The sequence below is a fragment of the Hermetia illucens genome, chromosome 2 (assembly GCF_905115235.1).
Source record: "Hermetia illucens chromosome 2, iHerIll2.2.curated.20191125, whole genome shotgun sequence".
NCBI classification, from domain to species: domain Eukaryota; kingdom Metazoa; phylum Arthropoda; class Insecta; order Diptera; family Stratiomyidae; genus Hermetia; species Hermetia illucens.
Window position 1 is genome coordinate 156,907,962 of NC_051850.1, and position 27,283 is coordinate 156,935,244.

Genomic DNA, 27,283 nt, shown 5'->3' on the forward strand with positions numbered 1-27,283 from the left:
ATGATTTACTGGATGACCGCTATAATATATGGTGTAGCGGCTCTTCTCAAAGGAACCGGTCCCTGTCCATCGTATCTCTTGTAACGCTGTTATTTCAGCCCTATATTGGGACAGGGTATCGGCTAGCTGCTCATCAGTTTTCTCTGTACAGGGAGCGCACGTTTTATGAGAAAATGCGCAAATCGTTAATCCGTTGTCGTTGCCGGGTTCATCGTTGTAAAGTCCATCCTGTCCGAGACTCCTTTCGTGGCTCCGTAATATCGGTTATCCGTGTAGGGTTGTCAGCCCTACCCAAACCCCAACTTGGAGGACCAGTTGGTACAGTTTGTCTCGTTTTTAGGCGCGGGAGACTCGCCTTCATCCTTCTCCATCTGCAGCTTAGTAGCTTTCAAATGTGTCAATGTCAACCGTTTGAAAACAGGAATCATTTTTATTATTCCTTTGTGATTTGACGCTAGAATGAATATCTATGCATATTATTCATTCAATATCAACACGCTCTTGTGAATAACATGCAAATGAAAATCACATAGATCTTCCCATAGCTTTCTGCAGCTCATTTAAAATCATCAGGTGCCAGCATCAGCACAGCTTCAAATTCCTGGAGCATTCCTCAAGCTGAATACTTGGAATTCCCTGCCACGTTATTGAGCCATCAGAATATTCAATCAGAGACATTATCTCCCACCTTGCGGAGCCGAAATCATATCTAGAACGCACAGAAATAGTCAGGAAAATTCCTTGACAACACAACAATCATCATATCGCTCATCTCTGGTTTCATAAACTTTTCACTTGAATTTTTTTCCGCCAATATAATTTTATTTTTTCATCATCAACATTTTATTTTTGTTTTCCAACTCTCCGCAGCCGAAAACGAGGGAAAATTTAATAATTCCTTTCGTTCAATGGCATTCTGATTGCAATACGTGAGTTTATTCTCCCATAAACGAAGGGAAATGAAATCTATTCACAAACTTTTCAACGCACACACACCCACCTCTGGGGATGAAGTGGCGAGGATCGTTTCAGAATTTTTCCTTTTGACTTTCCACGACGCGCATTCACTTTAAAAGTCCTTAAGAGATTTTTTTTGCAAAGCCTCACAACGTGCTACGATATGGTGTTTTCACTCTCAATATGTATGTGAAAACATATTCTGTGAAGCCATTTAGAGTAGAGCCTTTTTATGGGGGATGTACTCCGAGGCGGGGGACCGCCGGCAGACTTGCACCTTCTTCTCACTTGCCGCCAGGGAAAGCGAGCAAGGCAAGAGATTTTCTACTGCTTTTTTATTATTTTCAAGGATACAGCTATTCAGCACACAATACCCTAGTGGGATGTACTTTAATGTCGCTCTATGAATATCACACGGTTGAGGGGAGTTCCGCTCTTTTTTTACGGATAGCTAGGATTAATTTTGATAAATTACTCTTTTCAAAGGACCTTGAAAAGTGGACACAGTTTGTTGCCGCCTAATAAAATATTGGAGCTGAGTCGTATTGATTTTCTATATATAGGATACGATAATGGAAAGTCGCCATTTTAGGGGTTAATTCATATAACAACCGTGCAAGATGCCTGTATCAAGCGTGTATATTACATAGAGACTTTTGGCAACCCCTATTATGTACCGAAACTCTAGGCAAGTTTTCGTCTACTTGCCGGAGGCTAATATCCTTCGATAGATATTACAGCCGACTAGATACTACGCATAGTTCACTCAAGTGGTTGTATAGCGATTTCCCTACAAGCCATCTCTATGAAAGATACACGAGATGAGATAAAGTATCTTCGGGCAGATACAAACTGAAGAGGTTTGTAGTTGTGCTGAACAGAATTTTGTTATCTTCGCTGGTCCTTCAAGGAGACTTACACGTAAAAATTTAGAGTTTGACTTTCGCTGAGATCAGGCACTTTAGTAGTAATAAATTCAAGATTCTAGGAGGATTCGCTCCGTAGCGTAGATGCAAAGATTTTCGTCCTTTAGAAGAGTCTTCTGAAAAATGAATTCTTTCCCATCTTATCTGAAATATAAATCCTCAGAAAAATAGTTACTCTTCCACTGTATCCCTGAAACACTTACCTTACCAAATCTGGTAATATAAAATCCTCCATTCCATGTATAATTCCCTTTAGTCTCGTGTATCAATGTCGACTTGGCCTCACATCACCACCTTCATTCCTCTGAAACCCGAAATTCCCGTCGTCGTCGTCGCCGCCGGAAAACTTTTTGGCACAGTACTTAACTACACTTGTATACATGAAAATGGGACCTAGACTATCCGAACGGACGATTTGTGGGATATTCACCCCTCCTACCACCAATTCTACATAGAATGTGGCAAGAATGACAACTAGAATGGCGCATGACTGCTCTAACTTTGAAGGAAATTCATTTTACTGGATTTTATGGTTGTCCCTGGCCTATCCACCTCCAATGAAAATCTCTAAAGTAGTGTATGTTTGTATGTGTTTGTGGTACATTTTTGGGGGATAAACTTTAGTTTGAGATTGAATGGATGGCAGAAAATTGAATCTTGACGAGTTTTCACCTCAAGGTAAGGCTATTTTTTGGTAAGGATGATGAGATAGTTTTACTACCAGATTGAGTGGTATAAGTAGTTGAGGAGATATTGGAATCACAGTGAATGAGATATGGAAAACCCAGAAATAGGTGATCAAAATTAAAGGTTTATAAAAAGGATTTGCTTTTGGATCTGCTAAGGAAATTTCAGGTGAACAAACCTCCTAAAATTGGGCTTAGACACAAAAATCTTCTCTGTGAATCATAAAGATAAAATTCTGTCTCAAATAATAGTTTGCCTGCGAGTGGCAATAGCCTTAACGACTTTTCTGTAATAAAGTTCGGAAAAGGCCTTCAAAAAAGGAGTGGATAAGACTCAGACTGCCCCCAAATATTCCAAAAGCTTCTTTCCTCGTTAAGTGTCCGTAAGTGCCAATGATGCTTGCCTTTCTCCGCGTGAATGATATTGCGACCTTGCTCCTGTGGGATCCGGAATCCAACACTTCCTCAGACAAACCAATTTACCGAAGGCAGTGAACCTCAGCCTAGCAAAACACCCAAATTAGTAAAACTGAAAGGGTAGACATACAGGCAATTGGAGGCGATCTTCCGGTGGGGGATGAAAGAGGAAAAGATTGCGATTGCCGCCTTGAACGCGAACCAGTATCTGCGTTTAAGGCAAATAGCCAGTATTTTCTACTGATGATGTAATGGTAATCCCATCAGTTGATGGTTCGCTACCACAAGACGGTCGATATCCGCAAATTCAGTCCTCAGTCGAGAGGGAGACTTGCCTACTGTAGCATTCAATTCTACTAGAGAAGAAAAGCAGCGAGAGAGGGATGTCTCCAAAGAAAGCTCACTGATGTTAAGATCGTCACCTATTAAGTCGGCTTTAGAGAACCAACTGGACCAACGAGCCAGCATTCTTTATCAGGTTCATTGTCAACAATATATTTCAGCACAGGTCTGGTTAGAAGTGATGGAAATTGACCTCAAAGCGTCTGGGATATTCCGCTGAGTGAAGAGGACAGTATTGTTTTGAACATTTTGTTCAAAAAACCATTATCGGAAACAGGAAGGAAGATGCGTGGTGTCAACCCCTTGGCAACAGGAAAGTCTGGGGCCAGATAATTATTACAGTAAAGCTGCCCAATACTACTTAGCACAGAAGAAGTGGTGGGGCAAAAATAAGGGGTTCAAGATGAAGCCGGACGAATTCATGCCTAAGTATCTCAACTTAGGACACATATAGGAGATGCCCACAGACTTTTAAGGGGATACAAGTGGAAATGTTTATTTTATTCCTAATCTAAACTTGATAATGTACATCTATCACGTAAGACCCAAACCGATCTCAGCCGACTATGCCTATCGTGGGATACACCATGAAAAACTGCGGGTGACAATTCTTGGTTCGCTGGGCCAAAGTTTCTCCAAGATGAGTTTTTAGTTCCAGAGGAGAATCCATCGGACACACATCAACTAATAACCTTTCAGGTTAGGGGAACAACCAAGTGAAGTGGGGAAAGAAGTAGCAATAGGAATAAATTGGTTCGTTTATTGATATGCCTGACACCCTGCCAACGATAGAAATAGCAAACATATATGACCCCAGAAACATAGCTGTGGTATTAGGTCGAGGTTAGGACGCACACATATGAAATATTCGTCAAGTGCAGGTAGATAGGCACGGCCATGAAGAAGACAGTCATATGGGCTACATTGGAGGACGAGTCTGCCTTAAGCCACGTTCAGTTCAGTCTGTTAGTTACATTGGAAGAGCCCGTAGTGCACCCGACTGCCAGTTGAGCTTAAAGCGCTATCCACGTACCGAGAAGCCGCAACATCATTCGTTCAACTTTGGACGCGGAGAGCCTTGAGACGAGAATTTGATATATATTTATGTGCGAGGATTTATCAAAAATGCTAGTCAGCGATAAAGATGCCCATGAAATTCTCGCTCCTAGCCTGAACAAGTATGTCTGGCTGTAAACGATGTTTCAGATGCCTCAAGTACTAGCATGTAAGTGGGACAAGATAGGTCAAGAAAATGCAAGAGGTGCAGAAATTGATTGATGAGGAGAGTAACCGTAATGCGAAAATGAGGTTGAACCGTATCAGGCTCAACCATGCTGTCGCAAAATATATTTGAAACAATTTTCAGGCATGGCAGTGGTCTGGGCTTGCTGTCTAATACAAGAGACAATGGCGTGTACAGAAGTAAGAATTGTAAGAGTGAATATCGACGAAATCCGGATCTAAAGCTGCTATGACCCACACGGAGCAACAATGACACTTTTTGGACATATCCTAAACAATTTGGCAACGCATACGAAATTCAAACATTAAACCCAGAAACGTTTTTGCTTGGGCTAAAAATGCGACAGCTGTTGATTGCAAGAGACTATGCCCTACATACCCTTTCTGGAGCGAGGTGTAATACTGGCCAATATCGTAAGCAAACCCACTTCTTGGGGAAGGGATTTAAGTGCTACCATTGATATAACTTACATGGGAGTTAAGTTACTAGCATACATGGATTGGCATGTTAGCGAGCGATGCAATCATATCGAAAGTTGAAGAAGATTTAGAGAGCGGAAGGTACACTGACTAGAGGTCAAATGGTACTAGTTGGACCGAAAGGATTTTTAATGGAAATACGTTCGTTAAAAAGCTGTCATCTGTTTTCGAACGATGAGGCTCTATGATGATGCAGAATAAAAGCGAATTATGGGGAACCTGAAAACGGCCATAAATAACTCTGGAGGTCATCGTAAGCACCTTAAATGAAACAGGGAGAGTTCCCCAAACTGCGTTTAGAAGGGGGCATAAAACGTTGCGTTATGAAGAAAATAAGAGAATACAACTTTACCAAACAAAGTATATGAGGTTACGGATTTGCGGAAGGATCCCCGACAGCAATGCCTCGGACTTAGATGGCATTCCCAATAAAGCGTTTAATCTGTCCGCTAAAATTCTACTGGAAATATTCGCTGGAACGGTTGTCACATACATGGATGAAGGTATACTTCTTCATCTTTGAAAGAGTAAGGTTTGATTTTACTACCGAGGCCTAATAGAAGGTAGGAAGAGCTTTGTTGGTATCGCCTGATAGGCGTTCACGATAGGATGACAAAAACCTAGGAGGTTCCGTTTTTCCTTGAACTTTACCTACAAATATAGCTATCACACTGATCGATTTAACCAGACATTGCTATTTAACCAAACATTCTTTGTTATGAGATGGACGAAGGAAGAAGAAAAACAACTTATCATTACGACAGTAGTTCCACAAAGCTTTATACTGCGATGTCTGCTGTGAAATGTCGGGTTTTCTGGCGGAGAGGAGATCACTACGATGCACGTTGAAGTATACACGAATGAAACTTCCGTGTAGTAAAATCATGGCTAGAAGGGTTCTGACTGATAAGTTAATCCAAATCACTAAACGGAGGAAGAAATAATTCAAATTTGGATTCGCGCGTTATCAAATAAAATAGAATCCTGATAATTCGTATGGTTAAGGGACTGACGATTTCTTCTTCTTTTTCTTCAGCCTTTGTCCCGTTCACAAGCGGGGTCGGCTCGTCGTGATCGGCTTCGCCATTTGGCTCTATCAAATGCCTGATCTGGGTAAGGGACTGACGATTTGATACCAAATATCAGAATTACTAATAGTCGGGAGTCCAAAATAAAGAAGTTGACTCTGGAGACCGGCGAGTTTGTAGGAATTAGCCGGGAGTACAAATAATCGATGTATAAATTATCGGGATTTGACTGTGTCCGGATATTAAAATATATTCAAAACTGAACCCGAAAACCAGCCACGAATGCCATACATCATTTGCAATAATGAGGTGGATAAAAACGTAGTCCTATGCACATTCTCTTCTGCTATATTCAATGCCGATTTAGGCGGAAACATTAGACACGTAGACAAATTGCAAGATGTTGAACTCAGCATGTTGCTTAACTTCGCTGAAAATCTACTGCTCCTTGAAAACCACGTCACAAGAGGCATTCAATGTTAAAGAAAAAAATATCTACTCATTTATTTGCATAAGACCAGAGGACAAATTCTACTAAAAAAACTGGTAGAACAGCTAGCAAAACTGCCGAAGCTGGGAGGATACCTAACATATAGAGGGTGGTAGCAAATTCAAAAGGAGTTTCGGGAGGATCCGAGAATCCACACATTCCCTTCCAATGTCGAGGAATGGACTGGAAAGTGACATAAAGAGGTGAGTTGCCGTTCGGTACTAGAGAACTTATTCGCACAGGTTTGCGCTTTATGTTTCCCCAAATTGATTCAATGCGGCAACAAGCATGAGGTATTAGGTATCCTCCTATCCCGTACTGATATATTGCCCAAAATTCCAAGGGAAGAGGCAGACTATGTAAAGTACGCTAAATGCGGTGATTACTCCCATCATCTTAATTCGAAGGATGCTGAAGCGAGAGGAAGGCTGGTTGGTAATAAACTTGTCAATTAAAGTGATACAGGGTGACTTTGGAAAGGAGACGCTGGTGTAAAATTGGCGAAGATCTGATGATATATAAACTCTGGGATAAACTGGCCAACCCCCCGATGTTGTACCTAACGGCGGTCTCTCAAGGCACCTCTAGTGACCCTAATTTCTAACTAGGTGAGAAAAGTTACACAATATGGGCCAGTTCGGATAGCTCGATAGCTTTAGGTTAATTACATCTACATAGTTAAGGGTACCATTTACATATTGTCCAAAAGGAGTCTCGGCCCATACTTCTTGCCATTACGGTGCTTAAAATTTTCCACTATCAACTGTAGAAAATTATCCAAACTTGTAGTTCCCACCGGATGGAGCAACAATGTACACTCCAAGGAAGTCAATAGCTCGGTTAAGGACCATACTTTTTCGGACAAAGGCAATTTCGACTGGTTCACGGAATCCAACCGCTCCTGGCATCTGCCTTCGGGGATATTTGGCGAGGAAGAAGATGGGTTTCTAGAGGGGTGGCTTCGCAAACACCGTGGCACTTGTGTGTAGCCTAAGATTTTCTCACACATGCAAAAACTATGCTAAAACTAAGCGGTAACCTTAGTCCGGTTTGCACATAGGCAACTGAGAGAACAATCTTACAAAAAGACTTTGCTTTCAGGAGATGTTGAAGGGCCCAATAGTGTTTGGCAGAACCCTAACTTGTCATGATTTTCTACAGTACCATCTTCCTTGACATGCGCCCAGAGAACTCTGGCCGTTTGACTTTCATATACACAATGCTACCTAGTTTGGAAAAGTCTTGTACGGTCATCGACTTATTAAGTCTTTTAAGCTAGTCATCAGAGAAACTAATACCAAAGTGGACTAACCCTGTAATGTTCCTTTACTTGTTTAAATTAGATTGCAAATATGGCATTGGCATACCTTTTGACCTCCTCAAATGCTTACCAGGAAGTAAATATAGAGGATGGCTTCCTGGTAAACAAAAAACTTGGGAAATTTCAACTTGTTCTATTTTTGCTGGATATATCATAGATTTACTATCAAATTTCCGCAGTAGTATCTTTTCAATGTTCACGCTACTAATCCAGTTGACGTGTCTAATTGTAGTTTTGTTCTTCGCTTCGAATTACAATATTTAAACTTAATATAAACCAGAGCAACCATCCAACTTGAAGGAGAACTAGTTAACAATGCATTGTCGTGTTTGCCTAGACGAATGCACTTAAATTGCATCTGAGTGCAAAGCTTCTAAAACTGCTAGTCAGAACCGTTCACAGCAACATGCCACTGCGATACCGTAAGTAATTTGAGACAATTTAGACTAATATATGATTTTCCTGTCCCGGACCTTCTACCCCCTCCCCCTTCCTTCATTCTTCTCACAGCTTAGAACAGAAGCCGCCGATTTTCCGTGTATAATATCTTTCATGGTTGGAGGAGTGTTCATAGGTTTTACGAACGTAAAATCGCTATTTACATTAAAGCACAAGCTGCGTTATTATCGATGATATTATGAGCTTGTCACATTAATTACGAGCAGATACTATGACAAAAAGCTTCACTTAAAAGACCACAACAGGATAATTTAGCATCTAGAAAACCGATAGTGGTGGTTTCTAGATGTGTGGAGTTCCCGGTAAACAAAGAAATTGCGTGATGGTCGTTCACGAAATAGTGTGACTTGGTGCAGTAAAAAAACCGTGGAGAACTCAGGTGCACGGAGATATATGAGTGCTACCTGACGTGCACGTATGCGAATGGAAATATTTGTCACTGGGGGGAGGTTTGCAATCGCAAATTTAAACAGTGGAAAGTAATGTGACATGAAATGTTTAGAAAAAGCAACACCAGCCAACATGGAGCTGCTATGCCGAAGTATGTTCGACATGTGCTAAGCATTGTTATTGATAACAATAAAAAAATGGAGTCGGATCTACATGGTTGAATGCATTTTTACATGAATGTGAACATGCAATTTAAAGTTGGAAGATTGGAAATGTTCGCGAACAAATCGAAACAATGTTCTAATCAATGTACATACGTTTGCTGAGTCGGCCTTATGATAGACATGTGGACATATTTATGATTAAAGGAGCACCATTATAGAAAATACAAAAAAGAATGGAACAATGCACCAATATATCGTACATATTTACTTGTATACTTTCTTCTAGAAACATAACAAAAAGTAACCATTTCAAGTGTAATAAAGGAGTTTATGCATTCTTGGCAGTTTATTATTCAAAAGGCTGCCTTAGGAAGCGCTACTTTTAATTTAAGGATAAATTAGAGAAACATCTCATATCCCAGGGGCTTTAAAATTAAGCTCCCAAGATGACTTGAACCAACCCCATTCTCACCCGTCAAAAACTGGTTCATTGTGAAGGGTGTACAGTGTCTAGATCTCTCGTTTCATACTGTCTTGATTTGAGGACATGGGGGTTAATGGACGATGTTATTTTTCATCAAATACCTTCTCTCTGTTCTGCTACGCAAGAGTAGCAGATGGATGGTGACTGCCACTTTTACTCGAATGCACTACTCCTGCCTGAGTCGTATCGCACTCTAACATGAGGCAATACCAAATGTGGAACTTGCATGCAATAAGTTCTGAACTGATTATGGGTTTCTTACAGTGCAATCAAGAAGACTAAATACAGAGATTCATGCCAGTGCATTGTTGGAAATTGTATCATCATCACCAACGGCGCAACAACCGGTATCCGGTCTAGGCCTGCCTTAATAAGAAGCTCCAGATATCCCGGTTTTGCGCCGAGGTCCACCAATTCGATATCCTTAAAAGCTGTCTGGCGTCCTAACCTACGCCATCCCTCCATCTTAGGCAGGGTCTGTCTCGTCTTCTTTTTCTACCATAGTATTGCCCTTATAGACTTTCCGGGTGGGATCATCCTTATCCATACGGATTAAGTGACCCGCCCAGCGTAACCTATTGAGCCGGATTTTCTTCACAACCGGACGGTCATGGTATCGCTCATAGCTTTCGTCATTGTGTAGGCTACGGAATTGTATGATGGGAAAAAATCATTGCGCATGTTTAAACTTCTACGATATATGCGCGAGAAAAAATCCGCGCACTAGGTCTGGTGTTAGTGCCGTATAGGCGATGCAATGCATTGGTATGTGCCCGCGGCCAAGTTGTTACGCGCTCATGAATGCGAGAATGTCACGTTGCACAGCGGCTCACAGCTTGTCACGTGGGATGGGGAAATACAAGCAAGAAAACCAAGGTACTATTGGCATACCGACACACCAATGCATGAACCAAAAGGGCCACGGGCCAGTAAGCTACCTCGTCCTTACTCCACGGATACCCAAGTCGTAAAGTACCCGAATGACATTTTCCACGAGTTCTAGGGAATGAGAATATCATTTTGATTAGGAGGAATTTCACTTTCGTGACTAAAGTGTAGTGGAGAAGAAAACTTGAGCGCTTCTCGCTGGTAAAATTTATTGAAGCCGAAACAAACGTGGCTTGACACGGTGGATGTTGACCTTTGACAGAAGAAAATGGCGAAACCGACCAAGTCGAGTCGACTATGCTTTTGAACGGGGTAAAGACTGGATTTACCTGCACGACCGCTGTGAGATTCCAGAAGGAAAAAGTTGAAAGAGGGAAATTTTCGCGAGAGTCCACCTTACTTGTTCTTTGAGAGTAGATCCGCTATTGGTGTCAATTTTAAATAATTAAGACTTGCTTTTTCTTTTGCTCGTGTTATTTGTTAACTTTGCAAATACCGATATTTCGGGAACCACTTATTCCTTTCATCAGTGCCTCATGCCCTGTAGCACTGATGAAAGGAACAAGTGGTTTCCGGAATATTTTTAGTTGGCTTATTTGGAAAAGAGGATGCGCCACCTTTGTAGACGTAAGAGCATTTCGAATAAGATAATTAATTTAAAACCACTAAAATGTGAACCTTGTTTTCTTGTAAATCAATTCAGACAGCTCTAGGGATGGGTAAACGGATTTCTTTTGTTTTATGACGATTTCTCACTTTATTATTCTCTAATTTATATTTTACTTCAATTTGTTTTAATCCATTCACCTTGATTACTGTTTTTTCTTTCTTTATTTATTTTTCTTTTCTTTTATATTGGAATAGAATTGAACTAAAACCTTTAATTTAAGGACTCTCTTTTCCCTTCCTCTTCTCTAACCACGAGGTGTCGATGCCCACATTAAAGCAAAAGGAGCATCTTCCATCGATTCATGGCTTGAGGAAGGCAAGGCAGGGTGGCGAACCAAAAAGCGTCATGAAGCAGTAGAAGCATCGATCGAGAGTGTGACCCATCGTGGATTTTTCCTCTCGATCGGGCATTCGGGTCTCTCGAGTTTTGGGAGAGCTCTCCCTTCTTGGTCGGTTCAGTCCACCCATGACATTACAGCACATTTAGCTTTTTTACAACAGTGCATAAATGATCCCCAGTTGCTTGCGCCGATCCGCTAAGTAAAAATGTATTTGCCAACACAGCAGCATGTTCACGGCAATGGCAGAACAATGGAATTTATGGGGGAGGTAAAAAAAAACTAATAATCATTTCAATGTTTGAAAATTTATGTAATGAAACAATGGTTAAATGGGTTTCAGGGTTTTGGGAAATTTAAAGGAGAGAGGATTTCGTGATGGCACTTTTCAGAAAATAGATTGATCATTTATCAGTCGACGGCTGAAATATGGGATTTGACAGGAGAATAAACGGTTGAAATATGGGATTTGACAGAAGAATAATGGAGGCCCTAAACGATGCCATATATGTGGGGAGGGGAAAATGCTATATACAAGCAGGAGAAAGCCGAAACGGAATAGTTTATATGCTGCGAAGCCATAAATACTACAACCATCGATTTTTTTTTAGCGAAAATATCTCAATTCTTATAATTACACCGTGTCTATTCTTTCCATTCAAAAAAACATTTTGAACTCTGAAATCCGTTTCATATTTGTTGTTGTTGCTGATTTTTGTTTGCTCCTTGGGACTCCAGTCCAAAATAGGGACCTGATACCACCCACTAAGTGCACCAACAGGACTAATGGCAGGCGCTTAGCCTATGTTGCCAGAAACGCACTATCGTTCTTGGCCAAAAAAAGGCCAAACACGCATTCGTTAAGACCGTAACGATGCACTACAGTATATTGTAGGAGACAATGTGGTCAGCATTGCGTTCGCCCGAGATTATAACCCTGATTTGACACAGGTACTCATTCACAGCTGAGTCGACTGGTATCCAAGCTTGACAAAGTTAGTCATTAATGTTTTAAGTTATGAACGTTTAGTCGTTAATGAGTTGATAAATTAATTTGCGTTTGACAATATTTGATTAAGGGCTTGATATAGGTTAGTGCCTTAAGCCATTCTAGTATACGAAGTGTTGAGATTTTCGGAGGATGTATTGTGGAATCCAGGGTATACGAATGTTGAGATCCAGAAAACCTGGACTGCGGTTTCCATTTAAAATGGCCGAACTGGCTGCCTACAGCTTCCATTCAAACGGGTTTCCGCCCAAACATCAGAAAGCTAGTAGAAACTTGATGCACGAACATGTGAGGCTGGTCGGTAGACAAAAGATAGCTGACACGGCGCCGGTAGGACACTTGCAACGTGGAGGAATACGGAGAGATCAATGCAGGAAAAAGGGAGAAAAGAACCCATATGTGTCATAATCTGACTCTAGCCTCCTTAAAGAAATATAAATGGTCATCAATCATGCAGGGATCTCTGCTCAGGAAAATTTGTTTAAGGTTAAGAAACGTTCTTTACCATCTACACACCTGAAACCGGACATAATCCTTACACCAAAAAATTATGTGTTCGTTGGTTTCCTTAACCTTGAAGTATTAGTTGCGTGAATGTTAGAAAAAAATAGTCCTTTGACCGATGATTTTGCCAGAAAATCATCGTCCCCTTCTCTATAGCAGTGTGTTCCTGAATTGCTTTAAGAGCATCCTCAGGGGAGGCTTCAACCAATCTTGTAGGACCAGGCCCCAGAGCCTCACGAGCCTCAACATGGGCTAGTTGGTTTAGTGGATATCTCGCATGAGCCGGGCGCCATAGAATTTTCAGTGACTTAGAAAGGGGGTTAGAGGCAAAGGTATGTATTTTACCCTCTAGGTGATGCGATAGAGCAGTTCGCCTGAGTAATTTACAGGTATGGAGAGAGTCTGTAATGATGACAACTTTTTTCGCACACATTCTGAAGGTCACATTTATGGCCTGAAGAACGGCAAAAAGTTCAGGAACCAAACTGTACTCACTTTCAAAACGTGAGACATGCGACCCCTCAGGACCAACTATAGCGCATGCAGACCGGTTTTTTTGAGTACAAGAAGGTTCTGAATGAATACGGATTCAGGGTTCCCTCCATCAACTGAAAGCGAATGATTCAGCTTGGATCAGGTTAGGTCGGAATCATGCGGTTTCATTGCCGTCATAATTCTCATGTTTGCGAATTAACAAAAGGAATTAAGCAACATTTAGTTATTATATGCGGTCATGCTGTTCCCAGAAAAGAGATGAGGTACCATATGAGGAGTTTTTTCTGCGCTTGGTGGAATCGTTGAAATATTGAAATTACCCAACATACAGATTATAAGCTTTTCCTGACATAAAAGCATGCGAAGTATTTGATGACTGTAAGGGGGTTGTATATTTGGGCGTGGAAAAGACACCTTCAGCTTCCGAGGAAGAGAAAAGTACCCCTTATTGCTCATAGTCTCACTTTCCTAAAACATCTCCATTTTAAAAAGCGCTGAAAATTGCCATCAGAGAAAATTTAAAGTTCAGGAGTGACAATCTGAATCTAAAATATGAAAGACGAACCCCCAAACTCCCAAAACCTGCTCTATGTCAACCACGAAGATATACAATTGGAACTGCGGTACTTTTTGATTTAAATCACAACACAGCCTAGATATATCCTGGTGGTGTCATTTATATACCAAATAAATGCGCGCCAGATGGTGCTATTTAAATTTGTCAGAATGACGGGTAACGAGAACGCTGTGATTGATACGCAACTGTCACGCAGTCTCGCATGTCGATTGAAATATATTCGCCAGCTAAGTTTTATAGCGTATTACCACCTCTCAGCTATCATCCCCCTCAATTTCTCATACATAAAATTTCTTCACTGCCAGCTTGCTTTCAGAGGGTGCCTGACTGCTGAATGAGCGCGACGGAAATGAAATCCTACCTCACTTTGATGCTCTATCACTTCTCATCCAAATGAAGCGATACCATCACTGTCACGTAGATTCACGCAACCCCTTTTTTGGTGCTATCGCTTCAGTCATGCATAAATGGCGCGAGATGTACGCATAGCGCGCTAGCAATCGCGACGTATCAGTCCAATGCAAATAAAATGACTAGGATAAAGCAGGGAATGATAGTTGCTACGTGGAGCAGGGATATTATGGAGACGTCTCGTTTAATGCTTCCTCACGTATAGTACATGTGTGGTGCTCGGATGTGCGGAAAGAGACAAACCTGGCCGTGCACCTGACTCCATCTTCTAGGCCCTCCATTACGCTAACCTCCCTCGAACAAATATATTCCGGCTCATCTCGAATGCCTCGCTTTGCCCAACTCCTTGGGTGTCGGGGCGTTCTGTAGAGATTTATCACACACGCTCTTGAATCAATTTAATTGACATTTCTCAATCCGTAAAAGCCACAGATTGTTACAGATGAGCATCTATTTTCATTTTCATCAGGTGAATGGATGGATTGATGCTCATCTTGAATTACGGGCATAGTTGAGGTGGCGGGAAATGTTTTGATGTCGTCTTTCTTTCTTGCTCCTTTTCTGAAGGATAGCAACGTGAAGGTGAGGAGAAGGTGTCTACCACATATTGATGGAGTAATGTAGAGTTTGTAGCAATATCTGATTGATGTGATACGGATTGGATGGAATCGATAGATTGGTCTATTTCGTTCGGAATTTAAGCTTTAAGTGATGGAAATCTATTTCATTTTAGTAGAATAAAAACTTTTATCCTAAGTTGGACTAAAGCGAGATTACCCAGACTACCTGTTTTATCTGTTGCTGGGAATGTCACTTTTAAACTTTCTCTTTAACTGTCGCAAAGGAGTTCATGTATGCTCCGAAGAGTTGCTTTTGTAGAAATTTACATTTTCAACATATACTCCCTCCGAAAACTGGACAGGAGACCAATATCAAACTTTAAATTCATAAAATGTTCAATTTAGTGACAAAGTCAAAGAACTTTGATCCTTTCCGACGCTTTGCCTAGAACATTCCAAGCGAAAAATACCCATGTATCCTTCTAGCAAAATTCAAGGAGATGACCACTGAATTCGGTTTGCATGGTGAGAGAAAACCACTTAGTCGCAGCCATGTTTTCTAACCAGCAAACTAGTTCCCCCATCACTGTCATCCTCCTCCTTCATATACAGTAGAAAAAAATCTCCACTGGCGGTGAGTGAGCATGTTCATGCGATTTTTCATTACCGCACAGCCACAGAATAACTTTCACACTTAAATCGACCACGAAAGCAGCCAGCCAGGTCTGTGTGAGCTACTGGTCCCCTTGAATCCTTGCAACTGTACTCATCCGTATCTAGACTTAAGCGGATTCTACGCGAGATGAATACCAAATAGAGTGGCAATGTGGCGGTGCACACGTTATCCTGAACTAAGCATTCATGCGCCATTTTTTAAAGTAAGTCTTAAAGGATGCCGAGTACAAAGAGCTTTTTGTGCACCATCGAACAAATGCTGGGAAAAAGGACAAGTTATATGGAAAGGCGTGCTGATGGTTGCACGCTTTCCAGCATTTTCTTTTCGTCCTTTGCAAATTGAGCCGTTACGGTCGGTAGTGGTGGTGTTTTTTGGGTGATGCGGTTAACCCAGAAGTATAAAGAGAGCCGGTGCTGTGAAGGGACGCGGAAAATTTAATTTTTCCACAATATTCATGTTTTTCTAATGGATACTGTGCACCATTTTATTATAATATATCTGCTTGCAGGCTTCATTGGAAGATATAACTTTAAAATCATAACAACCAACTACAGTAAATCGAATGCGAATCCGGACGGATTACTAAGCTTCCAGCAACTTCCCTTAACTCTGGTCAAACGAACGGCACCTGACTTTCTCAATAGTGAATTAAATGCTTGTAGAGAGTTGCAAAACTATAAAGAACTATAATTTAGAGGAATTTACTTTTGGCGAAAAGGACAAAATTTCGCAAGCAACTCTCTCGAGACCTTCGAATATGGGTTAAATTCCCCACCCCGCAAAAACCAGCTTCGATATCATCGAATCTCGCACTATACACTGCCAGAAACTATAATGCTTCCGTGGCAATTTCACTGCCTTTGCACCGTTTCGAAACTTCTCGCGACCGCCTTTCCGGTGTTCCAAGCCGCACAGGAACCACCCCAAATCAATGACACAAATCAAGAAAAAAAAAATCAAAATCTAATTCTTAGACTTTCCCTTGAATTTTCCTTTATCCATTCCTTCCTTCCTCGTCCAGTGCAAGCACCACCGCGATCTTTAGTTTCTACATGCCCTCGTTTTCCCTCGAGTCCGTTTAACAACGTGGAAAATCTTCTCACATCCTACCCTTGTTTTCGATAAATCAGCGTCCTTTTTATTCAATCAATGGGATAACATTAAAATAAGAAAAGACGATGACGAGAAATTGATAGAGAAATATCGAAGAAAAATTCAGGAAAAGTACAAGTGCGAGCAATGAACATAAAACATTGTGGGGAAGGAATCTGAGTAGAAAGTACAAAAAAAAAAAATCGAAAGCAGCAATTGTCATCGTTTGTCCGCCTGGTTAAGTCCTGCTGTTGTTGGCCGAATAGCAAGGTTCTGACAAGGATGAGTTTTCAAAAGGCATATGCAAGCGGGGTTGTGAACGGGAGCGGGGCTTAAAGATAGAGAGCTCAATGCTCGACGCTATGTTGAAAGGAAGTAGGAAGCAAGGACACCGCAAAACGACATTCCGGAAAAGGACTTTTATCCAATTCGTTTATGGCCATTTGAACGACGAATAGGGTGCTTAACGGGGGGAGGCAGAGGGCTCGTTGTTATGCTATTACTGCTATGGCTCTTATTTCCGGTAGTATTGAGGATACTATAAGTTTCATGCTTACGAGATGAAAACGGCTGTCTTACACCTTCTACAAAGATTACAGGGTGGTCTGGTCGCCAGTACATAGATCTTTTTTGTCCATGCCATAATATCCAATCTCGCCACTTCTCTATTTCTCTCCCGTATGGCGCAGAGTACCGGGAACGTAGTGCTTAACTGGAGGAAATTGGGTTGATATAAATATTTTCTTCTTAGGTTTTTTCTCCACGTCACATCTCTTCGGTTTCCTTTGGATCCGGAGAAAAAAACATTTTTATTCGTTTATCATTATTGCAGAAGGGATGAAGGAATGGGGTTGCAAAGATTTATTTCGATTGCGGCTACTTGTTGAGCTCCTCATGGGCAAGTGCCTAAAGTGTGCACTAAGTAAAGGGCAATTGTCTTGAAAAGGATAGGGAATGAATACTGAGTGAGTAGACGAGGTGATCTCATTGATATGCTATTGAGTTAAGTATTACGGGTGTATTATTTGGGGTTACTTTTCCAATATGTTTGAGGGAAGTGGATTGTTTTCCTTTTTCTTGTTGCCTTCCTTCTTATGGAAGCTGGGGATATGGAATTGATTTATATAGGGACGGGTGAAAGTGATATTTTTCATGAGAATGAAATGATTAGTCCGTTATTCCACCTGTAGGATACGATGCAGGAAGTACGATATATTTGGAGCCCGCTTTGCTTTACTGAATAAGATTTATCAGGTCAGTGCGCCCCAATATGCCATTATGTCATTTGTCATTTCAGTGATTTTATTGACTTATGAGATATTCCGATAGGAGGATGCCTTACATCCTCTTGACTTTAATGGGGATGTAAACAAGTCATAAAAGTAAAATGCTTTTCGGAAAAGAAAATGAACGCTTTTATGTACCCATGTAAAGTTCAGAAATTTAGCTCTAATTTTTGCCTCCCTCTAGACACGTCTAGGAAATGCGTGGATTCTAAATTATTCAGCGTCACAGAACTTTGGCAAAGAAAGGGCGATTCCAGCATGTTGCTCCTCTCTCTCTCCACTTTTAACGTTTTGTCCCAAGCAGTAACAACGTGAGCCCTAACATACGGCATGATTTAGCGAAGTTTGGTACAAACCTCATTGTTATTAACGAAGTTGGAGACTAGTTGCCCGATTCAATAAATCAAATGCATTTGGAAGAAACAACTAATAATAATAATCGTTGGCGCAACAATCCATGTTGGATCAGGGCCTTGAAGTGTGTTAGAGCACTTCATTCAAGACCGTAACGGTACACTAGGAGGCAATGTGGTCAGCATTGCGCTCGCCCGAGATTATTACCCTGATTTGACTCAGGTACTCATTCACAGCTGAGTCGACTGGTATCCGACGTCAAATCACGATACAAATTCCACTGCCACCAGGGAGATTTGAACCGCGACCTTCCGTACGACAGCCTTGTGCTCTAACCACTCAGCTATCCGGACACACAGAAACAACTGCCAAGCCAAAATTAATATAATCCAAGAGTTCCCAGTATTTCCATGGGAAGAGTTTTGGGAATTGAACATTGGCCTGCCCGGAAGTATTGGTCCCTGATTTTCGTGGATTTCTAATTAGCACAGTATATGTGGACCATAAGATATTGAACAAAAGAATGTTTTGCGTTGGCATGGCATGAGTAACCATGAAGACGAAACATTAGGTTATAATTTTATTTGATGTCAAAAGTTACACGGCATAGCTAGAATTTTCTCAACCGACTTGGGAAAAACGCGAGGGGATGCTCTCATGCTCTTGGATATTCCGCTGGAATTGACATCAATAGCACTATACGAGTTAAATTCACTTGAACAATAGCGTTCATGGATGACGGATGACGCAAAAATAGCGGCAGGAAGTATAGTAGACGCAAGGGGCGTTTTTATGTTTGGAGTCTAAAACACCAGCTAATCGGTCAATAAAAAGGGGACCAAATTTAATAATAATAATAATAGACGTGAGATCATAGCGAGGAGTAAGCTGTGACTGCGACCACTACACGGTAAAAAGCAAGTGCCGAGTTTTAAAGTCCCGCAGAATAGAAACTAACCCACTTCGAAAATATGAGATGGGAACCTAAAAAATGATTTAATAGGGGAGGGGAGAATATAAGGTAAGGTAAGGAAGATTAATTAGGTCCTATTCTCAAGAGTCTGACGGCGAAGTCTAGAGATGACATCTTGTATGACTTAAAACGAGCTATCAAAACAACAACAGTTGGAAGTGAATCCCGGCGACGGAGGAATGATTGGTTTGACGATGAATGCCAGGAAGCGCTAGACAAGAAAAATGAGGCTGAAGTACAATAGAATGAAACACAACCGCGAAGAAAAAAAATTGAGAAAATCTCGGACGATCAATTAATTGGCAAAACAGAACATTGGAAGTAATCGCACAAGGGAAGCCTACAAAGTAGTGAAGAGCTAGAGGCGTGTATCGATCAAAGCAAAACCATCCTTTGCGAAAGTAAAAACGATGCAATCATAGAGGAAGAACGTGAATAAAGTGAGAGATGGACATCATATTTCAAAGAACTTTTCAACCCCTCACACACAACTCAATTACCAGAACTCACGAGAATTATGGTCGAGCACCGGGAACACTGAACCGCCAACAAGTTGACATAAGTTGGCATGTAACAATTTCAGAGGCATCTGATTACTTTGCACGATCTATAAAATCTTCACAAAAATTCTAGAGGGAAGAATTATGCTGTACTTCGATAAGGTAGTTGGTGAATACCAAGGAGGCTTTCGGAGCAGAAGATCGACCGTTGACCAGCTATTTACTGTCAAATAGGTTCAAGAAATAAGCTGGAAATTCAAAATCGCTGTCCACCAAATGTTCAAGGACTTCAAGCAGGTATATGACAGAATTATTGCTGAAAGTGTAATGTACAAAGAAAATGAAGCCAACTATTTAAAATATAACGATTGACGAGTACAGCTTGGAAAATGTATGTGTCATGGAATAGTTGTGAAACATGCACCCTAACATAAACTTCGGAAAATCTCGTCAACGCCTTCAAAAGAAAGGTCTAAAGGATTAAAATAGAACTAAAAGAGAGGGTGCCCAATGACGACGAGAGACAATTATGAGTTGTACTGATTTAATAAAACTTGGGAAGTCGCAATGGGTTGCCTAATTTAAGTGCACGGATGACACCCGGATACCTAAAGGAATATTCGAAGTAAGGCAGAAGGATGAAAATCAACAAGAAAACCCCGGAAACTCATTTCATTCATCTTTCAAAATTAGCGGACGCGATCGATGGATCGAGATGGTTGGGGAAAGGACATCCTAAAGGCCAAGGCTCGAAATGAGCTGTAGAGCCTACACACGGGAAAAACCACTCTTGTATCCTTTAAACTCTTTTCATGTAGGTGGACGTTTACACAAAACTTTGTAGAGTTTACGACGTATTGAAGTGAGAAATTCTACAGAAAGTTGTGTAGCCTGACAAGGAAGGGGCAGAGCGGTGAATTTTTTTACAACGGTGCAGTAAATATGGCAAACCATCTGTGTTGAAATTAATCAAAACTGGAGAGCTGCATATCCGCGACACCTTAAAAATGTGGAACGGAAAACGATGCTCAAACGAATACATAAAGCAATTAAACATGGATAAAGCCTAAGGGAAATCCAAGCAAGCATTCGGAAGATCCAGTTGATGTTGACGCAGTTGACAACTGAAGAGCTCCATCGGAATAATTTCAGATAATCGGAGAAAGGCGTGACGAGTGGTCGAGATACGGTTTGGATCCGTTGCGCATTGATGATGATAACTATAACGTACGACACAGAAACTTTCAAACAAAGATCCTCACAACTGCCTTACTCTATCTAATCTTAAATGATTTAAAATAAAAGTAGAGAATAGAGTCTGTAAGCATTAGATACTAAGTCGATCTTCTTTTTATGTCATTACCCTATTCGGTAAAGGGGTTGGTCCAGATGGAGCTTACCAGAGTAGTGAAAAACATAACTACATACTGAGTGGCTGCCTTAGGTAGATTGGTACATATAGTCGGCTTCAAAACTAGAGTCGAAAGAGACAATCAATGCTGTTATTGGAATTGGGTATGAATACTTAGTTAGGTAATGGCCTGTCGCAGGGACAATACGGGTTTCGACGCAACCACTCTCCGGTAGATACAATAAGCATGGTGGTGAACCTGGCAAAAGACGCATCGAATGCTGGTGGTTGCTGTGTGTGGTGGCGTTGGATGTCAAAAACGCATTCAATTCCGCCAACTGGGACCGAATTAAAAGCGCATTGGTGACATAGGTGTTTCTGGATATTTAGGGTGTTTGGTACAGAATTACCTCTCAGAGAGCTCTCTGGTACGGGAGGAATGAGGGTCCCAAAGAATACATCGTCGCAGCGGGGGTACCACAGGGCTCGGTTCTGGGTCACTTGCTGTGGAATGTCATGTATAATGAATGAGTGCTTGTGCTTCCCGTTCCATAGGAGGCTACGATAAAGAAAGAGTATAAAGACCTAGCTGGAAAGGACCTTGAATATAATTCGCACTACTGTCGTGTTAGCGATTATATCTACGTTAAATGGAGCGGTTACCACTTGAAGCCATTTTGGATCACGCTATCCCCAGGGTAGAGGTGAGGCAACGTCTTATGAGTTGCCTCTGCCCTGGACGAAACCGTCAGCCATCTTAAGGTAATAGTGGTGGCACAGAATGTTGGAGTATTAACTATTTCTTTCTGGAGAGTTTTAATTAGTTCTAAAGCAGATATCAGAAATCGAAGCTAGATAACAATGGAGAACGCCGCGAGTTCGCTAATTGGGCACTGGAAATACTGACCGGAGATTTGGGTTTTTGGCCAAAAAACGATCTTCTCTGACAAAGTCAATTTTTGACTCAGCGGCTATATAAACAAGCAAAATTGATCAAATATCAATGCAACCACAAAGATTGACAATCCGATGGGGGGTATGGCATTACGGCATCATGGTTCCTCATTTCTTTCAAAACGAAGAAGAAACACTTCTACTCAATGGTCCTGTGATTAAAGCGAATTCACAGACTTTCTATGGCCAGAGTTTGACAACACCGATATTTGCGAGCAGTGATTCCAACAAGACGGCTCTACATGCCATATTAGAGACGGAACCCTACAAAAAAATTCGCGACTAGATTATCTCATTGCGAATTGTTCATCAATTGGTCGCCACGATCATGTGACTTGACACTCTCGATGATTGTCTTTGAGGTTACGTGAAGTCCTTAGCTTATGCATTTCAGACGCTCTTGATGCAATAATACATATTGGATCGTACCACCAAAAGTCGGGCCTCAAACGACCAGTGCTTCGAATTCGGGGCATGGTTGATGGACTAGGACTCTCCCTGTTCAACCACCGCGTCGTCATACATATCTTGTTAGGTAGAAATTTTCTCACCTGATCATCACTCTAATAATGGGCGAATACCCTCAGGTGTGATCAGTTCATTCTGAGGAATATTTCCACAAGGTGACAATGATAGAAGTGACGCATATCCCCAGAAAAACATGTGAAAGTCTTTCACCACTACTCACTGTTTCGTTATTGGTTTTTTTGGGATCCACTGCCGAAATATTTCTTGTTTTGAAAGCAGTGCGCAGGAAATAGAACTACACAAGCCTTCTTCTTCTGTAGCCTTTGTCCCGTTTAGCGGAGTCGACTCATCTTGATCCGTTCTGTCAAAAACGTGAATTAGAGTCAATTACGAGGACCCACCGTATCAAGCCATTGTTGTTTCGGAGGGCCGTCACAAAATCAAATCAGGGCGGAAAATACAACCATAATATAGCAGAAATTCGCAAAACGTTGAAAACTACATTGCGGCAATCGCTTTGAGTAGGCATGCCTACTGGCATCGCTGAAGGGCAAGATCTGTAAAGCCGAACTAATCGGGTGCCTTACATAATAAAATGCGAACTTTGAATGGTAAAATCCTTTGTTCCAATTTTTGTGTATATTTCCCTGGAACCCCAAGAGTTTTTTGGGCAGGCTCATCAGCTTTCAAAAAATGTTCGAAGATGCACTTTTTCAAAGCATAAACAAAATTGGGTAATAAATTCGTCTTAAAGATGTAACAGTATCTTTACGCCTTGCTTCAAAAAATTGACCATGGGTTTGTTAAACTGTTAATTTACTATTCGGACTGGTCCCTTAGTTTAAAACACGAAAACCAAGTGAAAATTGAATTTGACTCCCTTTAGGTCCCGAAAATATCAACCGACAAGAGTTTTGTTTGGCCCAGCTAGACCTACAATTTTGAAGAATCATATCTTATCTGTGATAACTCTTAGGTTCCAAACTGAATACTGTTTCCCATTTACGGAATCTATAAGGTTCCTTAATGAATATTAGGGCTGAAGGTACTATAATATGTAAGCACAGTCAAAGCCAAATAAGAGAACTCTAAACGCTATTTAAACTAGCCCAAGTTCTACATACAAAAAGTCAACTGCTCAAAATTAAAGAAATAATACTCCTCGAATTTAAATAAATAACTGCCTTTAAGATTTTATTTCCATTCTTTTTATGAAGTTTGTGCCCGAAAGACTCAGCAATTTCAGCCAAACTAGAGGTGTAACTTCCGATCAAAAACGCCGAAAAATTTATGAGAAAAATGGAGGAAATAAAAGTAGTTTCCAAAAATACTTTGCATAGTAATGACGTATGATCCGTTGGAATTATAGGCCTTTCTGTATCTTTCAGAAGAAGATAGAATTCTTTGGGACTCTAGCAAAATTACCCTCCAATTCTAATTCTCGCAGTGAAATTACGAACCATAATAACCGCGAACATGGCTCCAAAGTTAGCGTGCATCCTGAGAAAATTTCTTCTAATTACCGCGAAACATTCCGCATTAGCAATACAGAAGAACAATTGACATCAACAAACGCGACAATAACACTAACTACAACCGCAATAACAATAACAGAAAAAAAGACTCCTTAAAAAACCATTGAAAGTCATAAAACAACTCTAAATTACAATCCAACCCAGGCGTTTGTCGTTTGGCAGTCATCGGTGTAATAATTCGTATATCATACTCGTACCGTTAGCAGTTAATATGGACGGATACCTCCATACAGGTGGAAGTACACCAAGTACACCTTGCTTCGTTATGCTCAAAATCTCGCTCGCGACAAGAACGATTTCACAGTGTTGACAGAACAAATCAAAAAGACATTCCGGGCACAAGGCAAACAATAAGAGAAATGACGATGGAAGGTGGTAATAGGCGGCGAAAGGGTGAGTGAGGGTGATAAAGGGTGAAAGGAGAAAATGAAAAGTGTTTTCTTGTGGGAAATTTAAGGGGAGGCGTAACGAAATATCATTTAATATTTTAGGATTGAGTGGTTTGCTACTTTACGAGCCTTGACTCCCGAGTATCGACCAGAAGTGAAGAAAGAAATTCGAAAGATTATATCTTTTTGATATAAGATTGATAAAAAAGTTTGTAAGGCTAGTTACGGATTAAATTAATAACTTCAAGTGTATGTCAGTTCAAAAATTAAGTTAAAGAAATCCTCCCTTCACCGCGGAAACTTCGAATATTTTTTAAGAACTATCCAGTAAGCTCCCAAAAAATATCTCCCCCAAAAAGAACCCCTTAAAGAAACTTTAAGAAAACCCAGGAAAAATATAGAATAACATTTGAAAGTTCGACTTTTAAAACATTCTTGAACTAATGCCAGATTTTATAGCAGATTACCTACCCTTAACAAATCGGCGCCCAACATGGGTAAATCAAAACAAAAGAAAATTGCGTGATTCTGTCAAGTTAGATTTCTTCACTTTGTTTTTGGCTCGAATGTTGTGGAAAGGAGGAAATGGTCTGGTCATGCTTTAATAGTTTCATTTCGGATATTACTTTTTATTCTTACTCTACCACTTACAATGTAATATGTAAAAAAGTGGGAAAAACTAGCGTGTAAACGGGACTTCATTACAATATTTTTCCACCCGATTTTCCGCATGATTCAATTGGAAATAAAATTTCGCTGATGTTTGGTGTTTGTTGTGATTGATATCAAGGGTTAGAATATCATATTTTGAAATAAATTAAAGATGAGAGATGTCGCAGGAAGCTTCTGAGTGAATGCCAATGTCGAGGTGGAATGGTTGGTGACAACTAACTGTAATGGCTATTTAATGTTGAGAATGGTCAAAGTGATATTTCTGGATGGCAATGATCAACCACAAGAGCAGAGTTATCCCAAAATCTAAAGATAATTGGTGAAATTGACCGGACAGGTACGTCACTTAGAAGCAGCTTTACAGATTCACTTGGTTGAAACTGAACAAATATACGAGTCCCACGTTGGGCGCCATTTTGATTAAGTTGTTAATTGAGGCCGTTAAAAATTTCTCCTATCTAGGGTCGAAAATCACAACCGATAACAACTACGATGATGAAATCCGCGCACGGTTTTTGTCAGCCAACAGAGCGTATTTCAGCTTACAAAGACTGTTCCGCTCGAAACGTCTCACCATAGGGTCAAAGCTCTTACTGTACAAGACTATGATCTTGCCAGTCCTCATGTATTCCTCGGAGACTTGGGTTCTTAGCAAGAAAAATTGCGAACTCTTGGCCGCGTTCGAGAGAAGAATCCTCCGAAGAATTTTTGGCTCCCTACATGAGGATGGACGGTTCCGTAGCCTACACAATGCCGAAATCTATGAGCGATACCATGACCGTCGTGTGGATAAAATCCGGCTCAATAGGTTACGGTGGGCGGGTCACTTATTCCGTATGGATGAGGATGATCCAGCCCATAAAGTCTATAAGGGCAATATCTATGGTAGAAAAAGAAGACGAGGCAGACCCTGCCTAAGATGGAGCGATGGCGTGGGCCAGGACGCCAGACAGCTTTTAGGGATATCGAATTGGTGGACCTTGGCGCAAAACCGTGATGTCTGGAGTTCCTTATTAAGGCAGGCCTAGACTGGATACCGGTTGTTGAGCCGTTGATGATGATGATGTTAATTGAAGGGTAGCCAAAAAGAAGATCCAAGTGGTTTCTCCACGTAAAATATAAGGGCAATGAACATTTATATCGCTCGACGAGCTGAAGGATTGGTTCCAGCGCCATTGACTGACCTTCAATATTCGAACACGCCTGCACCTAGTGCATCAAGTCAAGAAAACGTCAGTCTTTATCATCTTCTGCGGCGCATTTAACTAACAAACGAGAGAGCGACTGAAGTATCCTAGAAGAACCCCCCTCTCTATATTCCCGAACTTGGACAGCAGAGTACAAGCGCGTATCGATGAGCTATACTATGATATATCTAGATGATGGTAGAACTGCGCGGCCAAACTAGCCACTTTTCATTAGGTTTCGGTTTAGCTCTGCCCTCGTGGTTGAACTAGATAAATTCAGATGATCATTTTAACCATTTCTCAACTACCAAATGATTAAAGCACTCGGAATCAGAAAAAAAAGTAACATTTTAACATTAAACTTCACATTCTATTTTTTATTTCATAAAATAAAATTCCAGACGGTCCGGAAACACGACGATCTACAAATCGTTGATACGGAGTTAGTTGTGAATAGTAAAATCGAAACGATGTTCAATATCCAAAAAAATCCATGCAAGAAATAGATATCGAATTGCATGTTGCCATCTATAAGTTTCTTGTTGATTGATTTCTAGCTAACTTCAGAGAGCCCTAGAATTCACAGGCCGGCACCGAGCTCCTTTCACAAGTACTTGCCCTTCCTTTCTGATCTCCGCCTTCCCATTCCTAGGCCCCCACTCATATGCTCAATATTCAGATAATGATTTATGACTAAATCTGGCGAGTCGTTATCATTCATAAATCATTACATTCTCTATACGTGCGCCCATTACACAGCCTCATAATGCCAACATTCACGCACCTTAAATCAAAAATAGTCTATCTGCCAAGCGTACCGTTCTCTTGGCCTATCAAAGGGAGCCTCCGCTCTATCTAGACTAGATATCGACATAAATCCACCAGATAACGCTGGCGATACTATTCAATAGTCCGAATGGACGATTGCTAGTGTGAGTCGTCCGAACTCTTAGTTGTAGGCTTTTCGGATTAATAATTATTTAATCGATGTGATTTATGATATTTCGGG

The 27,283-nt window shown here is 40.9% G+C and overlaps 1 protein-coding gene across 2 annotated transcripts in view; it reads right to left on the reverse strand.

Moving 5' to 3' along the window:
- LOC119649338 (homeobox protein araucan) overlaps positions 1 to 27,283 on the reverse strand; it is a 312,591-nt gene that overhangs the window by 60,655 nt on the left and 224,653 nt on the right. The window lies entirely within an intron of this gene.